The sequence below is a fragment of the Saccopteryx leptura genome, chromosome 1 (assembly GCF_036850995.1).
Source record: "Saccopteryx leptura isolate mSacLep1 chromosome 1, mSacLep1_pri_phased_curated, whole genome shotgun sequence".
Taxonomy (NCBI): domain Eukaryota; kingdom Metazoa; phylum Chordata; class Mammalia; order Chiroptera; family Emballonuridae; genus Saccopteryx; species Saccopteryx leptura.
The window spans coordinates 103,988,957-104,002,271 of NC_089503.1; positions in this window are offsets into that span (position 1 = coordinate 103,988,957).

The window sequence follows — 13,315 nt, forward strand, 5'->3', positions numbered from 1 at the left end:
GATCTACTAGGTGGTGAGCATGAAGATTGGGAAGGTGAAGTCCACAACAGAAGAGGCGGAGGCACGGACAGGACCCAGGTGTGTTACTGTTGGCTCGCTTGTTAAGACAGACAAGTTGTGGGTTCAAGCAAACCCCCTGAGGCTTCTGAAGAATCTGGCCAAGTAGATATATGCATATACCTATATAACTGGACTCATTAGACTGAGCTCATTCTTTCCCCTCTGCCTCTCCTAAGTGGGCCAGGATGAAAAACTGAGAGTCTCTGGACAAGCTTTGGGGGAAGTTGTAGGGAGAAGGGCCCTTAATGAGTGTAAGGTCCCAGAGACAAAGAACGCCTAGATCCCTCATTCATAAGAGGGCAGTGCTCAGGCATTTGGGAAAGAGCAAGATCAACCTAGAGGCTGCTAATTTCTCTCCAGTGGTCTGAGTACCGAAGTTCCTAGATCCCGCCTGACTGGGAAGTCCGCTGCTGGTGAGAACAGAGGAGAGAGCTGGAGAGCAATGCTCCACCTTCAACTACAAATATTGATCGACTTACAACCTATGCAACTTACGACCATTTGACTTTACGACCACAATCGCTAGCCACTATTGCTCCGCTTCTGGCAGCGCAAGCGTTGCCCAGCTGGGCCTACGACAGTGCGGACCAGCTTCCGGCAGCACTACCATCTCCGCGTGCACCATTTCAACTGTTATCCCAGACTCGGTACAGCAATTTGTGTTTTGTGTCTTGGATATTTTCATCAAACCCCTCCCAAGATGTCTACCAAGAGGAAACTGTCTTTGCAAATATTAAACCAGTTGTACTGATAATGCAGTGTTTTATATAAACCTGATGAATGTAAAAATAAGAAACAAAATGGTGTAGAGATGATACAAATGGCATAAAATGAACAAAGAAAATTATGATATATAACAATAATGAAAGAAAATTATGATAAAATATGACTTAAAGATTTTTATAACATCATTTCACAGTACTGTATACATAGCCTACTCAACTTATGACCAAATCATGTTATGACTGGTCTGTTGGAACCAATCGTGGTTGTAAATCGAGCACTAGCTGTATACCACTCCTACCCATGAATGGGAATGAGTGTGAATGGATGGGAATAAATGAGGCAGGGACAGTCTGACAATCTCCCAAACCCACCAGAAGGGGCAGGAAATATGTTCTAGCCATAGGCATTTTGCCCCAAGATGCTTCAAGTCTTTCCCATTGACCTCTGTCAATGCATTTTATCTTGGTAGCTCGGGGATGGACATTTTCTCTGTGTGTGTGTGTGTGTGTGTGTGTGTGTGTGTGTGTGTGTGTGTGTATTTATTTGTGGGGAGCCTAAAAATTTTCAACCTGTTACCCCCAAACCAGTGTGCTTGTAGAGTGGTCCTGCCATCCACTGGAAGATGCTGACACCCAATGTGAGCCTTCCCTAAACTTGAATGACACACTCTTTGCATACAGGGAAATTTCTCAGTCTGTCCCCATTATCCACTCTGCAGACGTGTAACAAGATACCCGGACAAGTTCTGGCAAGTGGCAACCTCTGATAACCTGTGTGCTGCTGTGAGGGCAAGGCCGGTCATCATGAGGAATGCATGCTGAAAACTGGAACATCTGCCCGGGAAGCAAGACTCTCCCAGAGAGGAAGGGGTGGCAGGAAGCAGCAAGGGCAGGGCTAAAATGCAAAGCATGTGAGTCAGTTAGACCTGCATTTAAACCTGGGCTTGTCCTCTACCACAGCTAGTTCCCTCCAAAACTCAATACTCTCACCCAGGTGATTCGGGCAGATTAGCTGCCACCTACTGATAAAACCAGAATAATGTCCGATGAGACAAATTTAAAACAGTCATTCAGAGAAAGCTGGAAAAATAAAATTCAATTGGCCATTCTTAGAATCATTTCAGGGTTCTAGCTATTCAGTGTACCTCTCTGAGGGTCATGGGATTGTGTTCTGAAAGTTGAGATGTGCAGGCATACAGATGTGGCTGCTCTGTGAAGCGGGGAGCACAGGCAGGCCTCCACTGTGGCCACAGGACACTCCCAAGCAGCCTGCTGCTAGTCTGATGCACCCAGAGGATGAGCCCCGACATAGTCATCTGTTTCTACCCAGGAAGATGGACTTGGTCCTGAATACTCCAGAAAAATAGTCTCCTTCAGGGTCAAGACGGACTGAAAATGGAGTACAGTAGCTCAAGAAAGGAGTAAGAGCCAGTGGTGGGGTTCAGCCAGTTCACACCAGTTTGGCAGAACCGATACCTAATTTTTTGTTGAGTTCCGTTAACCAGTTGTTAAAATGGCACTTGTAACCAGGGTTCTCTTTAAGGTGGACGCCTGGGCAGCCACCCAATATGGAAATCCTAAATTTACATTCCTTACTCTTTTTTAACGTTCATCTGTGCAACAGCGTATTCTAAGCACCTAGAGTAATGTTCATTCCATCCATAGGTGAAAAAATTGCAAGTGAGGACACCAATCAAGAAGCAGTATGGAAATGTCTTAAATAGCAGTTTCATTGGTTTTTGTCAGGTGTTATTTAATATCTCAAAACTCTTTCTTATAACATAATCTAGTTCTGTGTACCTATTTTATTGTTCTTATTTAAGTATTAAATGCATGAAATAATAAACTACCTTTCAATATATCTTCTTTATACTTAAAATGGTCATTAGGGCAGAGAACTGGTTGTTAAATTATTTGAATCTCACCACTGGTAAAGAGCATGTCTGAATTGACATGTTGTCAATTTTTCCCCTCTGATAGGGAACACTGGCTCCCCTTTGAAGGGCTTTTGATTAAAAAAAAATTCTTAAGTGTCAAGAAGCCGGAAATTGGAAGCCCAGTGTTTCAGAAAAGACAGTTCACATTGCCAGAATTATGGTCACAGGTTCTTTGGAGACTTGGATGCTTGAATTGTGTCCATAGTAAAATAAGAACCAAATGCCCCAACAATTCTCCCCTCTCAAACCTCACATGGCCAGGGCTTTAGAGAACCTCAGTCTTACCCTGGCCCTCACCAGGTTTCGAACTCATCAATGAATCCAAGAGGTCATGGTCAATATCTTTTCTAGAAGTTACAAAAGGACTGCAAATTTAAATAGGACCCCCTTGAGTTTAATAACCAATTAGGTAGAGTGATGTGACTCCCTTTAGGGGGGACCCCAGCAGGAAAATACCTCCCTCCACACCCATATGCCAGCCTCCCACTTCCCCTGGGCCCTCCCAGGGCGGGCGTGAGCCCGGAGGAGTTAGGACCAGGAAGGACCTTCGCCACCAAAGGCAGCTGTCCGGGCCATGCAGCAGAGCGCGCTGGAGGGCTGCCTGCTGTGTGGGAAAAGGAAGGGTCTTCTAAGATGTGACTGATTTCATACTTCTTTACTTCTTGTATTTGGTTTCTCTTCCCTCTTTTCCTTACTTTTTAGGAAAGTTCTTTCTTCTTTCCTTTCTATTATTTATTTATTTATCTATTTATTTATTTATTTTAGGTGTAGGGAATTAGACTACTTTGGGCACACTTAAAGAAACCAAGAAAAAAGATTTGGTCTGTTTGTTTTGTTTTTCACCATCTGGTGGTTGGAAAGAACACACCTGGGTTTTTTGTTTTGTTTTGTTTTTAAATCAAGGCCATTCCCCAAGCATCAGCATAGAACACAACTTTGAAGAGCCAAAAACACCTCAGATAGACTAGTAGTATATGGCTCCTGAACAGGATTCGTAGCTTGTGGTGTTCAGGGCTGCATTTTCAGCACGTGGCATGTAGGAGGGAGCTCATGTTATATTTGATATGCATGATATGCATGAGTGAATGGATGGGTGAAGGGAAAGGTGAAACGCAGGCAGTACGGCTGGCTTTGGCAATCTCTCCCACCTTTCTGAAGGGTCTCCTTTAGTCTCAGTGAGCTCCTCCCTTCCCTTACACTTCACATTTACCCCCATTTGACCCCAGGGCTAGGCAGCTAAGACCTTTAGGCAGCTAAGTGGATAAGCTTACAGTGTTAAGAGTTTGTGGATAAGCTTCCTAGAAGTTAAGTTTCGGGAACTTCCAAGGACTCTTATTCCCTGGGGAAGATCTCTCAGCAGCATCCATTGCCACTGACCTCCTCCAGTCAGGTCCCTTGACTTTGTGCATTTAAAAAAATAATAAATTGGTTTTCTAAGTGTAAAGCCAGGAGGCACGGCCAGGGCCACTATCACAGCAGCCCGGCCCATGCAGGTTCGCATTGGATTCGGACAGTCGGTAAAGAAACCATGGAGCCAAAAACTGGTGGGCCATAACCTTTAATCCTACCTTGCACCCGGCGGGCAAGTAAAAATACACACTGGGCTCCAAAACCCAGTCACACTCAGTGCTCACAAAGCCACTGACTTATCCGAGTTTCCTAGAATCAAAGGTTTCTAGCTCACCAACCTTATTCTCCTCAGTTCCCCATCTCCTTCCTTATCCCAGATACAAACTCTACACAAACTGGCATCTCACTCAGCACTCCGCCATCTTGGCTGCTTCTCCTGGCCTCCTCCACGTGGCCTCCTTTAGCTGCTGGCTCTACTCTCTCCGCTCTCTCATGCTAACCTCAGGAACCAAGAGGGCAAGCTCTCGTTTTGCCCCCATTTTATAGTGTAGAAATCCAAACCCTTAATCCAATATACATAACAGGGAAGTCTCTAATACAAAGTCATTTCTGTAAGGCATGATTGGATTGTACCGCCCTACATCAAAAAGGGTGGGAAAGGCTTAATCCCAAAACCAAGCCCCAGGTTACAACGATCTCCAACACACATTAATATCACCTGGGCGATGGCCTCTTGTGTTATCTTTAACAAAGTGAGCATAATACATTTTATCTGCCCAACACTAAGCAAAACACTTTCCTGATGAATAGGAAGAAACTGATGGTGAGACTTTTGGGACCTGCCATCCACAGAGTCTTTGGTCGGGGCCCACCCTGTCTGCAATGATTGGCCTGCATCGTCTCGTTTAACCCAATCCTCTGAGTGGGTACTATTATTGTTTCCATTTTTATAGACTTACAGGAGCCAAGTAGCTTAGCTGAAAAGTAAGTGCCCCAAGTTTTGAACCTGACTCATCTCTTGCCAAAGCACATACTCTTAACACTGTAATGTGGCCAGAAGAGCCTTGATTAAATAAAATATGGACCCTCAGACTGTGAGGTGCATCCAGATGTGGGCTTTGAAAGTAGGAGAAAGCGAGAGGGTCCCCATGCTACAAACCATCTGCAGGTGCTCAGTGGCCTTCTCCATCCTCCATCAACCCCTCTGGTGAGGGTGAGGGTGGATGGGCTGGTGCTGAGAGCAAGCTTTGATGACCATCACACTCATCAGGGCTTTGCCTGCAGCTGAAAGATATCTTTGGAAGCTGTGTCTGTGGAAAAGTCTGTATTAGCTCAAACAAATTTGACTTCCGGAGAAACTTTAGGAGAACTTAGCAACAGTGGACATGTCTCTCTGTCTTTGCTTTCTTTTTTTTTTTTGGCTGGAAAGAAATCAATGTGTGTCTGTCTTGTCAAAAACCCTTCTCACCAGTAAAAGGGAAACTATCTATGTTCAGATAACTGCATCTGAGTGTGGAAACTTGGCACATAGGATGTCAGCAGATGCGGTTTCGCGCCAGGAAAAATGATCTCTTTCGGTCCAGCTCTGAGTTATGTACCCTGTCCTGAAGGTGTTACTCAAGAATGACCTCAAAGAAGGAGGAGTTGATCCTGGCTGGTTGGCTCAGTGGTAGAGCGTTGGCCCAGCATGTGTATATCCCTGGTTCGATTCCTGATCAGGGCACACAAGAGAAGCAACCATCTGCTTCTCCATCCCTCCTCCTACCCCTTATCTCTCTCTCTTCCCCTCCTGTAGCATGGTTCAATTGGTTCCAAAGCATTGGCCCCAGGCACTGAGGATGTCTCTGTGGAGCCTCTACCTCAGGTGCTAAAAATAGCTTAGTTGTAAGCATGGCCCCAGATGGGCAGAGCATCAGCACCAGATGGGGTTTGCCAGGTGGATCCTGGTCAAGATGCATGTGGAAGTCTGCCTCTGCCTCCCCTCCTCGCACTTAGAAAAGAAGAAAAAACAAACAAAAGAAAGAAGGATGAGTCATGGTTGGTCCTGGGACTGAACCAGGAGCAAGTTGGAGCGGAGGAGAGGAGTTAATGAGGACGAGTGCTGAAGCCCTGTCCCCACAATGGAACGCGTGGAGTGCAAGGGCTGGCTTTTCCTAGAAACCACAGCTGGTTTAGCCAAGAGCCTATGGCTGTTTCCAGATGTGACCTGGAATGATGTGGAAACACAAAGGAGGTTATGAAGGTGGTTTTTTTCTTTTTCTTTTTTGCCTTGAAACTCACAAGAGAAAAATGAAACAAAAAGAAACTGTTCCCTGGCCTTGTGAGGGAGAGTGTGGCCAGTCCTGGGAAGGGAGCTCTTTCACGTCAGTCCACCAGGAGCTCTTTCACGTCAGTCCGCCAGGAGCTCTTTCACGTCAGTCCGGTCTAAACAAGTGAAGGAGGGAATCAGAGCACTTTCTTCTGCCCGGCCTTTGGGGTTGTCTGAGTTTTAATCACTCTTCCCCATCTTCTCTCCCTACCCCCAACCCATGCCCATCTCTGCCAGGTCTTCCTTCCAACTTGGGAAAAGGACAGCTCAGACATTAACCCGTCCAAGAAGGCATCGGCTGTGTGTGCCCAGCTCTTGTCCCAGTACCTGCTACATAATGGGCACTTAAGAAACAGAAGCTATTACTCATTGCATTTCAGCCCAAACCATTACTACCACTGGGGAGAGGGAGGAGCCTGGAAAGTTAAAAATGGGTGAGAGTAAACGGACTTTATCCCAGGCTGGTGCTAGTGAAAACCCCTAATGCCTTTCTCTGCTACATTTTAATCATTCAAGCAATAAATGTTTATTGAGCGCCTGTTATGTGTTGGCACACATTTTGGTGGGAAGAGGGGTGGAGGAGGGCAAGCAACAAACAGTAATTATACAGTATCGTTGTCGTCAGAATGATAGTACCTTGTGGAAAGAAAGGGGCTGGGGTAATAGGGCAGGAGCACTTTGCATTTAAACTGGCACTTTCAAGATAAGTAGACCTAAGTAAGATAAAGGGGACAAGGGAGGGCATATTGACAAAGGTTCTTTTGGTCTTAGTACCATCTCACATACCTGGAAGCAACAGCCTGAATCACAGCTGGACCAAGGGGTCAGTGATGTCGGGGCTCCACTTAATTCCATCCATTGGTTCGGCTTTTCTCTATTTTGACTCCATTCTCAGTGAAGCCATCCTCAAAGATGGTAAAATCACCACCACAGCTCCAGATTCATGTTCCATCCTTTGAGCAACCCCAGCGAAGAGAAAGGTCCTCTCCTTTGCTCCAGCACAGGCTGGGTTGAGTGCTGATTATCATGTTTCAGGTCACACGATTCCCTCTAAACCAATCACCACGGCTAAAGGGATTTGCAGTGCTGTGATTGGCAGGTCTTGGATCCCATGCTCCTCTATGGAATCTGGAGTAGACTCAGCTTCACCTGAATCATGTGGTTTTAATCATGGGGATTGAGTGGTTCTCCAAGAACAGGGGGAATGGGTGCTGGTCAAGCACATACCAATTGTCCAATCTACAAGGAAGTAGAAATGAAAGGCCCAGACCAGGAAAAGTGAACTGGTCCATCTGAGGTTGCAGTCTGGCGAGGTCAGAGCTGGGGCTCCAGCACTAGGTCCACGCTGGTTGAAGGATGCCCTTTGGAAAGAGCCCGTGGAGGCAACCTTGTCCAGCTGTCCTGTTGATGAACAAGCAACATTCCTCCTCAGCCCTGGATAGCAGTTTTCTGTTCACAGTGAGGCCAGGTATAGCAGCACAGCACAGCTGTTTGGAAAGTTTTTGTTTCAAAAACACCATTCCTGCTTCAGTTGCTAAACTGAATTTCTTATGACTTCACTAGTTCTGAGAACCAAACCCCCTCTCCAATAAAGGCCACATATTTCTTTATTGCTTTTTCAATTATCCAGAGCCTCTGATGTATGGTCCACCCAAGAGTAGGAACCCTACTCTGATAGCACTTGAAGGGAGGAACAGGTCCCCAGCAAACATCTGAGGGGAAGGGGAGACCAGGTCTAATTCTCGTTGTCTGATGTTAGGTGCTGCTGCTGACTCGACAGATAAGGCGGACTAAACTTCCTCTGCCCTTGGAAGAAAAGTCACAGCTCACTTCAGTAGAAATAGAGAGCACGTAGGAGGGGCTCTATGTCATCAGACATGCTCTCCCAAAAGTTGTGACACTGACAGCACTCCGACAGGAACCTGAAGTCCTCTCAGTGCTGGCAGGACAACGGGCACCCTGGCCTTTGGAGCGATAACCCCTGAAACCCAGGGGCTGGGGTTTGGAGGACCTCTGGTCTCAGCAGATGTTCCCTGATGTGAGGGGCACAGATCAGGGGCCAAGATCATGTCAGGTCCAAGTGGAAGTTTTGCTGGGGTCTGATTTGCTTCTCATAATAATAATGTCTCACTACCATTATAAGAGTTGTGGGGGAGGAAGTATTATTCCATTTCTCCCAAAGTCACTTTATATTGTCTAATAACACAGTGCTTGGCACACAGTAGGTGCTTGATAAATAGTTAATGAGTAAGGGGCATTTTGGGATCAAGCTGTCATCTAAGTGACCTTGGCTGAGGAGCTCCTCAATGGAACAACAGACCCTGGACCACCTTGCCCCCCTCCCATCTGAGGAGGACAGCAGTGTCTAGAAACCTGAGCACCTTTGTTTTCCCATAAAGCGGCCTGGCCTCCACAAGCTCGCCCCCATCCCAAGCCCCCTTTCATATGCCTGTTGATCAGATGGGAAGGTAATCCTTCGCAGCGGGGAGCTTTAGCTGTTATCTGACAGACTACTGATGGATTAGCAAGGCTTTCAGCTAAAACCTTACAGGGGTTAGAGTTTCATTTCTTCCTTCACGCTCAGGGAGCCAGTGAGAAAAACTGGCTCTATTCACAGCAGGAGAGACAGGGCTGGGCCGTGGGTAGTGAGGTGCAGGGCAAGGCTGGGTTCTAGCCCTGGCTCAGCCATGACTTCCTCAGGAATGGTGGACGAGACACGGAATATCTGATGGGAAACAGTACACCTACCTGACGGGGCTCTGCACATGAAGTGAGAGCAGGGCCGTGGAAGCCTCTGAAGTAGTTAAAAACCTTCTGCATGATATTATCATCTTGCCACAGGAGAAAGAGCTCAAGGTTGAGGGCTATGCCTGAAACACCAGGATTGTAGGGGTGGGGCCTTTGAACGTGGCCCTCTGGCCTCCATTTTCTCAGAAGAAACATGAAGGGGAACCATCCCATTTCACGTCCTGTGGATATTATGAGGGACAATCGTAGTATCAGCCACACACTTCTCTGAGGAGTGGGGGACCCAGTGGCTTGGGTGATGGACGAGACATTTTCATGACCATGAGGGAAGCCACTGTCATTACTGGGGACTCACCCACAGACTCTTGAGAACGTGGCCAAGCACAGATTCAAGGATGTGCCTTCCCAGACGACGTGTCCTTACAGTAAGGTTATTAAACAGCTTCTGTGCACACCTCACTCTTCCTTGTCCATGAAAGTTCTCACAAAAGTCTTCCAAGTCCTCCAACTAGAGTTAAAGTCTAGTTGTAGAGAGAAAAAAAAAGACACAGAAATGAAGTATTTAAAAGTGCAGGGTATGCCCATGCTGGGTGGCTCAGTGGATAGTGTTGACCTGGTCCACCAGAGGTCGCGGGTTCAAACCCAGTCAGGGCACGTAGGAGAAGTGATTGATGAGTACACAACTAAGTGAAATGAGTTTCTCTCTCTCTCCCCCTTCCTCTCTCTCTAAAATCAATGGAAAAATTTTTGAAAAAGAATGTGCAGGACACAACAGTAGGACATCAGAGAAAAGATGCCTAGTGTGGGTTGACGAGGGCTTCATGCTGAGTGCATGCGGGTCTAGACGGACTCAGTACAGGTCTTCCAACAGTTGCTTCACCCCTCCTGTTTCAGTTTCCTCATCTGTTAAGGGAAAATAATAATAGTACCCACTTCATCAGGCAGGGTCTGAATCCTAGGAAGAATTTTAACATGAGGCACTTGCCACATTAATTGTGCCGGGGCTTTGAGGATGTGTGGGACCTAGAGAGGGACAGAGAAGTGGGGGGACGGCAGGAGCTGATACCACAGGATGGGAGTGAGCAGAATGAATGCAGAGGTGGGGGGTGCAGGCCTGAGGAAAGAGGGCCTGGTGTGAAGCACCGTTCACCACCAGGCCTCAGGCTTCCATCAGGAGCTGGAGTGCTGCGGTGACCACCAGGATGTGGGACCCAGGGCCAGTCCTGAAGACTGCTAGCTTAGATGGGGCCAGACTCTGACCCTCAAACCAAGCTGACTTTTAGGGGGGGCTTGGCCTCGCGATCACACCGGACGATGGGTAACACGCAACGTCAGGTACAGTTTTATTAATATCTGAGGGGTCACGACAGAGATATTTATTTTAAACAATACCTAAAACATATGAATCATAGCTCTGATTTCTACTCAGTGCAAGGCATGTGTATAATTCTTATGGTAGCTTAAGATAATGTGAGTGCTTTATCAGCAAAATTTCAGAAAATTTAAAAAGTGCTGTGCTCTCACCACCGCTTTGCCCATCTACACCACACCCACCCAGCTATGTGTGCACACATGATACAGCTATGTGCACACCCCCACAAAGGAGTTTGCCTTCTAGCCTGTGGACAACTGTGAGAAGGTGTCTGAGAAGCAGAATGAAAATGATGGATTATGAAGAGGATTATTCTGGCTTCTGTGCTTAGAATATGGAGTGAGACAGAGGAGTCTGCCCGGAGGCTATTAGAGTAATGAAAGTTAACCTAATTCAGGGCCTGTTTCTTTCTTATTTCCCCCACCCTCATCCCTGAACATGTGCCAGTTCAGCAAAGTCTAATCCCATTGAATACGGGTCTCAGTCCTTCATGCTTCCCTGTGCATGCCCCCACCACACCCGGACTTCAACCAGCCATCCTCCCCAGCCCATCCCTCCTCTTCTGCTGGCTGGTCTACATCCAGATGACATTGAACTTGGAAGCCCACATCTCTATACCCCCACCTTCCTGTAGAGTCAGACCCTTCCAATCCTGACAACAATCCTCATATTTAAGAACTCCGGAAAAGAGCATATATGGGTGGCCAGCTAGGGGCATCTATCTACAGAAGCAGCAGACTGTGGCATAAGGACAATACCAGCTACCTTCTGAGGGCTGCTGCATGCTGGGAGGGCCGCTAAGAGCTTTGCAGAAATCATCTCATTGAATCCTTGGGACAGATTCAGACAGTGGGTATTACACTGCCCCCACCCCACCCCCACCTTCTATCAACAAAGCAGTGAGGAGGTGCAGTGATATCAGAGTCGGAGCTGGGCTCTGAGCCTGGATGTCAGGGCAGCTGCCTGCAGTCTGGCACAGCAGTTACTCCTGCCCCGCGGCTCCCTTTTGTCCTGTCCCCTCTTCTCTGTCCCCTTGGCTCAGAGTCTTGCCACTTGGAGGACAGCTGGCCTGGCCTTTTGGAGTCTTGATTTCCTTATTTGTAAACTGGATGGCAGTGTGCAGGCTACATATTTTTGCACACTGCCTCACATTTAGCAAATAAAATCGGATGGATCCCTATAAAAAGGACACTGAAGGAGATGGTCCCTAAATTATTTCCATCTCAGACACTGTGGGAGCCTGTGTCCTTACCACCCGTTCCTCTATTTCTCATTATCTTTCTGTGTTTTGATCTAGCTGAACATCCCCATTGCACACGAACGCGCTCATTTTTACGCAGAAATTCACCTCAGGGCTACAGAGATGCGAAGTGTGCCAGTGCCTGCGTGTGTCTGGGTGGACGCGTGGCTCAAGGGGAAGCGAGGGATCTAAATGAGCAGATGGTGCTGCCGAAGATTAAAAGCACAACTGTGAAGCTGGGACAGACACGTGATGAGAGGAGTGATGCTCAGGCCGAGCTGAATCGGCACATGTGGCCACTGTCACACTCACGGAGCACTCCTTCCAACCTGCCACGGTGGGCGTTGGCTCGGGCCAGGCTCACCTGTGCTCACCTGGGGCTGGGGTGGCTGCTCTCCCTGCTCTGCCACCACCCAAGGCCCTCCCACTCCCCCTCAAAGCTCAGACTGAGCAAATCAGACCAGGCACCATACTTCCGGGAGAATCCAGTCTTCATTTTGCCGTTTTGAAATTGGTATCAAATTTGAGAAGAACTAAGAAGAAGGAAGAAGGGAGAAGGAAGAAGGAGGAAGGAGGAAGGAGAAGGGGAAGGGGAAGACGAAGGGGAGATAGGAGAAGGGAAAGAGGAAGAGAAAGAAGAGGAGGAGGAGGAGAAGGAAGAGGAGGAGGAAAAAGAAGAAGAAGAAGAAGAAGAAGAAGAAGAAGAAGAACAACAACAACAACAACAACAACAACAAGAAGTCGTCATTTTGCAGGCTTCAGATCGCAGAACTGGGAGCTGTCTGAGGCAGTGCGCTGCCGGCCAGCTGCCTGCCTTGCTGGTACCCTGCCTCCTTTCTAGGGCACTAGGGGAAGGGGGACCTCTTGCCCCTGAAGCCTGGTGAGAAAAGAACTAAAGATATCCTGATGTATGTGTATGTGGAGATGCCGTCCTTGGAATCAGTGGTTGGAATAATGAATAGCAAATGACAGGGACACATCTCTTTAGTGAGGGGACTTGGGGCATTGATCTTAGCCACTACAGTACTCCAGTGTCTGGGCTCCTAGTCACTGCACAAGAGATCTTGCTGATATCAATGCGGCAGGCTCCACTCATACAGTTCCTGGCAGAGAGCGGTCATTCTGCCAGAGCCCTGGGTGTGCTCAGAACCCCACCCAACCCAGGCCAGACACCTTGGAGCCAGTATTAGAAGGCAGACCACTGGACAGGCAGCTGGGTCTTGAGGGAGCCTTGTGTTTGCCACCAGGCATGGAGAGAGGGAGAGGCAAAGAGACCCTTCATTATGATGGAACTTGTGGGAGGATGTGCAGATGTGTGAGGGGCAGAGGCGTATATAACAGTGGGTGCACCAGGTGCACTGGGCGCACGCCCTGGGCCCCGACTTCTGAAGGTCCTTGCAAAACCCCAACTTTACACTTTTTCCTAATGTAAGGGGCCCAATATTTCCTTCTGCACCCAGGGCCTCAACCAACTTTAATCTGCCTCTAGTGAGGGGGAGAGGGGAAGATAATGAGTTTATGGTAATTTCATGCCTAAAAATAAGAGTCACTATTAAATAAATGCCTCCTATGTTT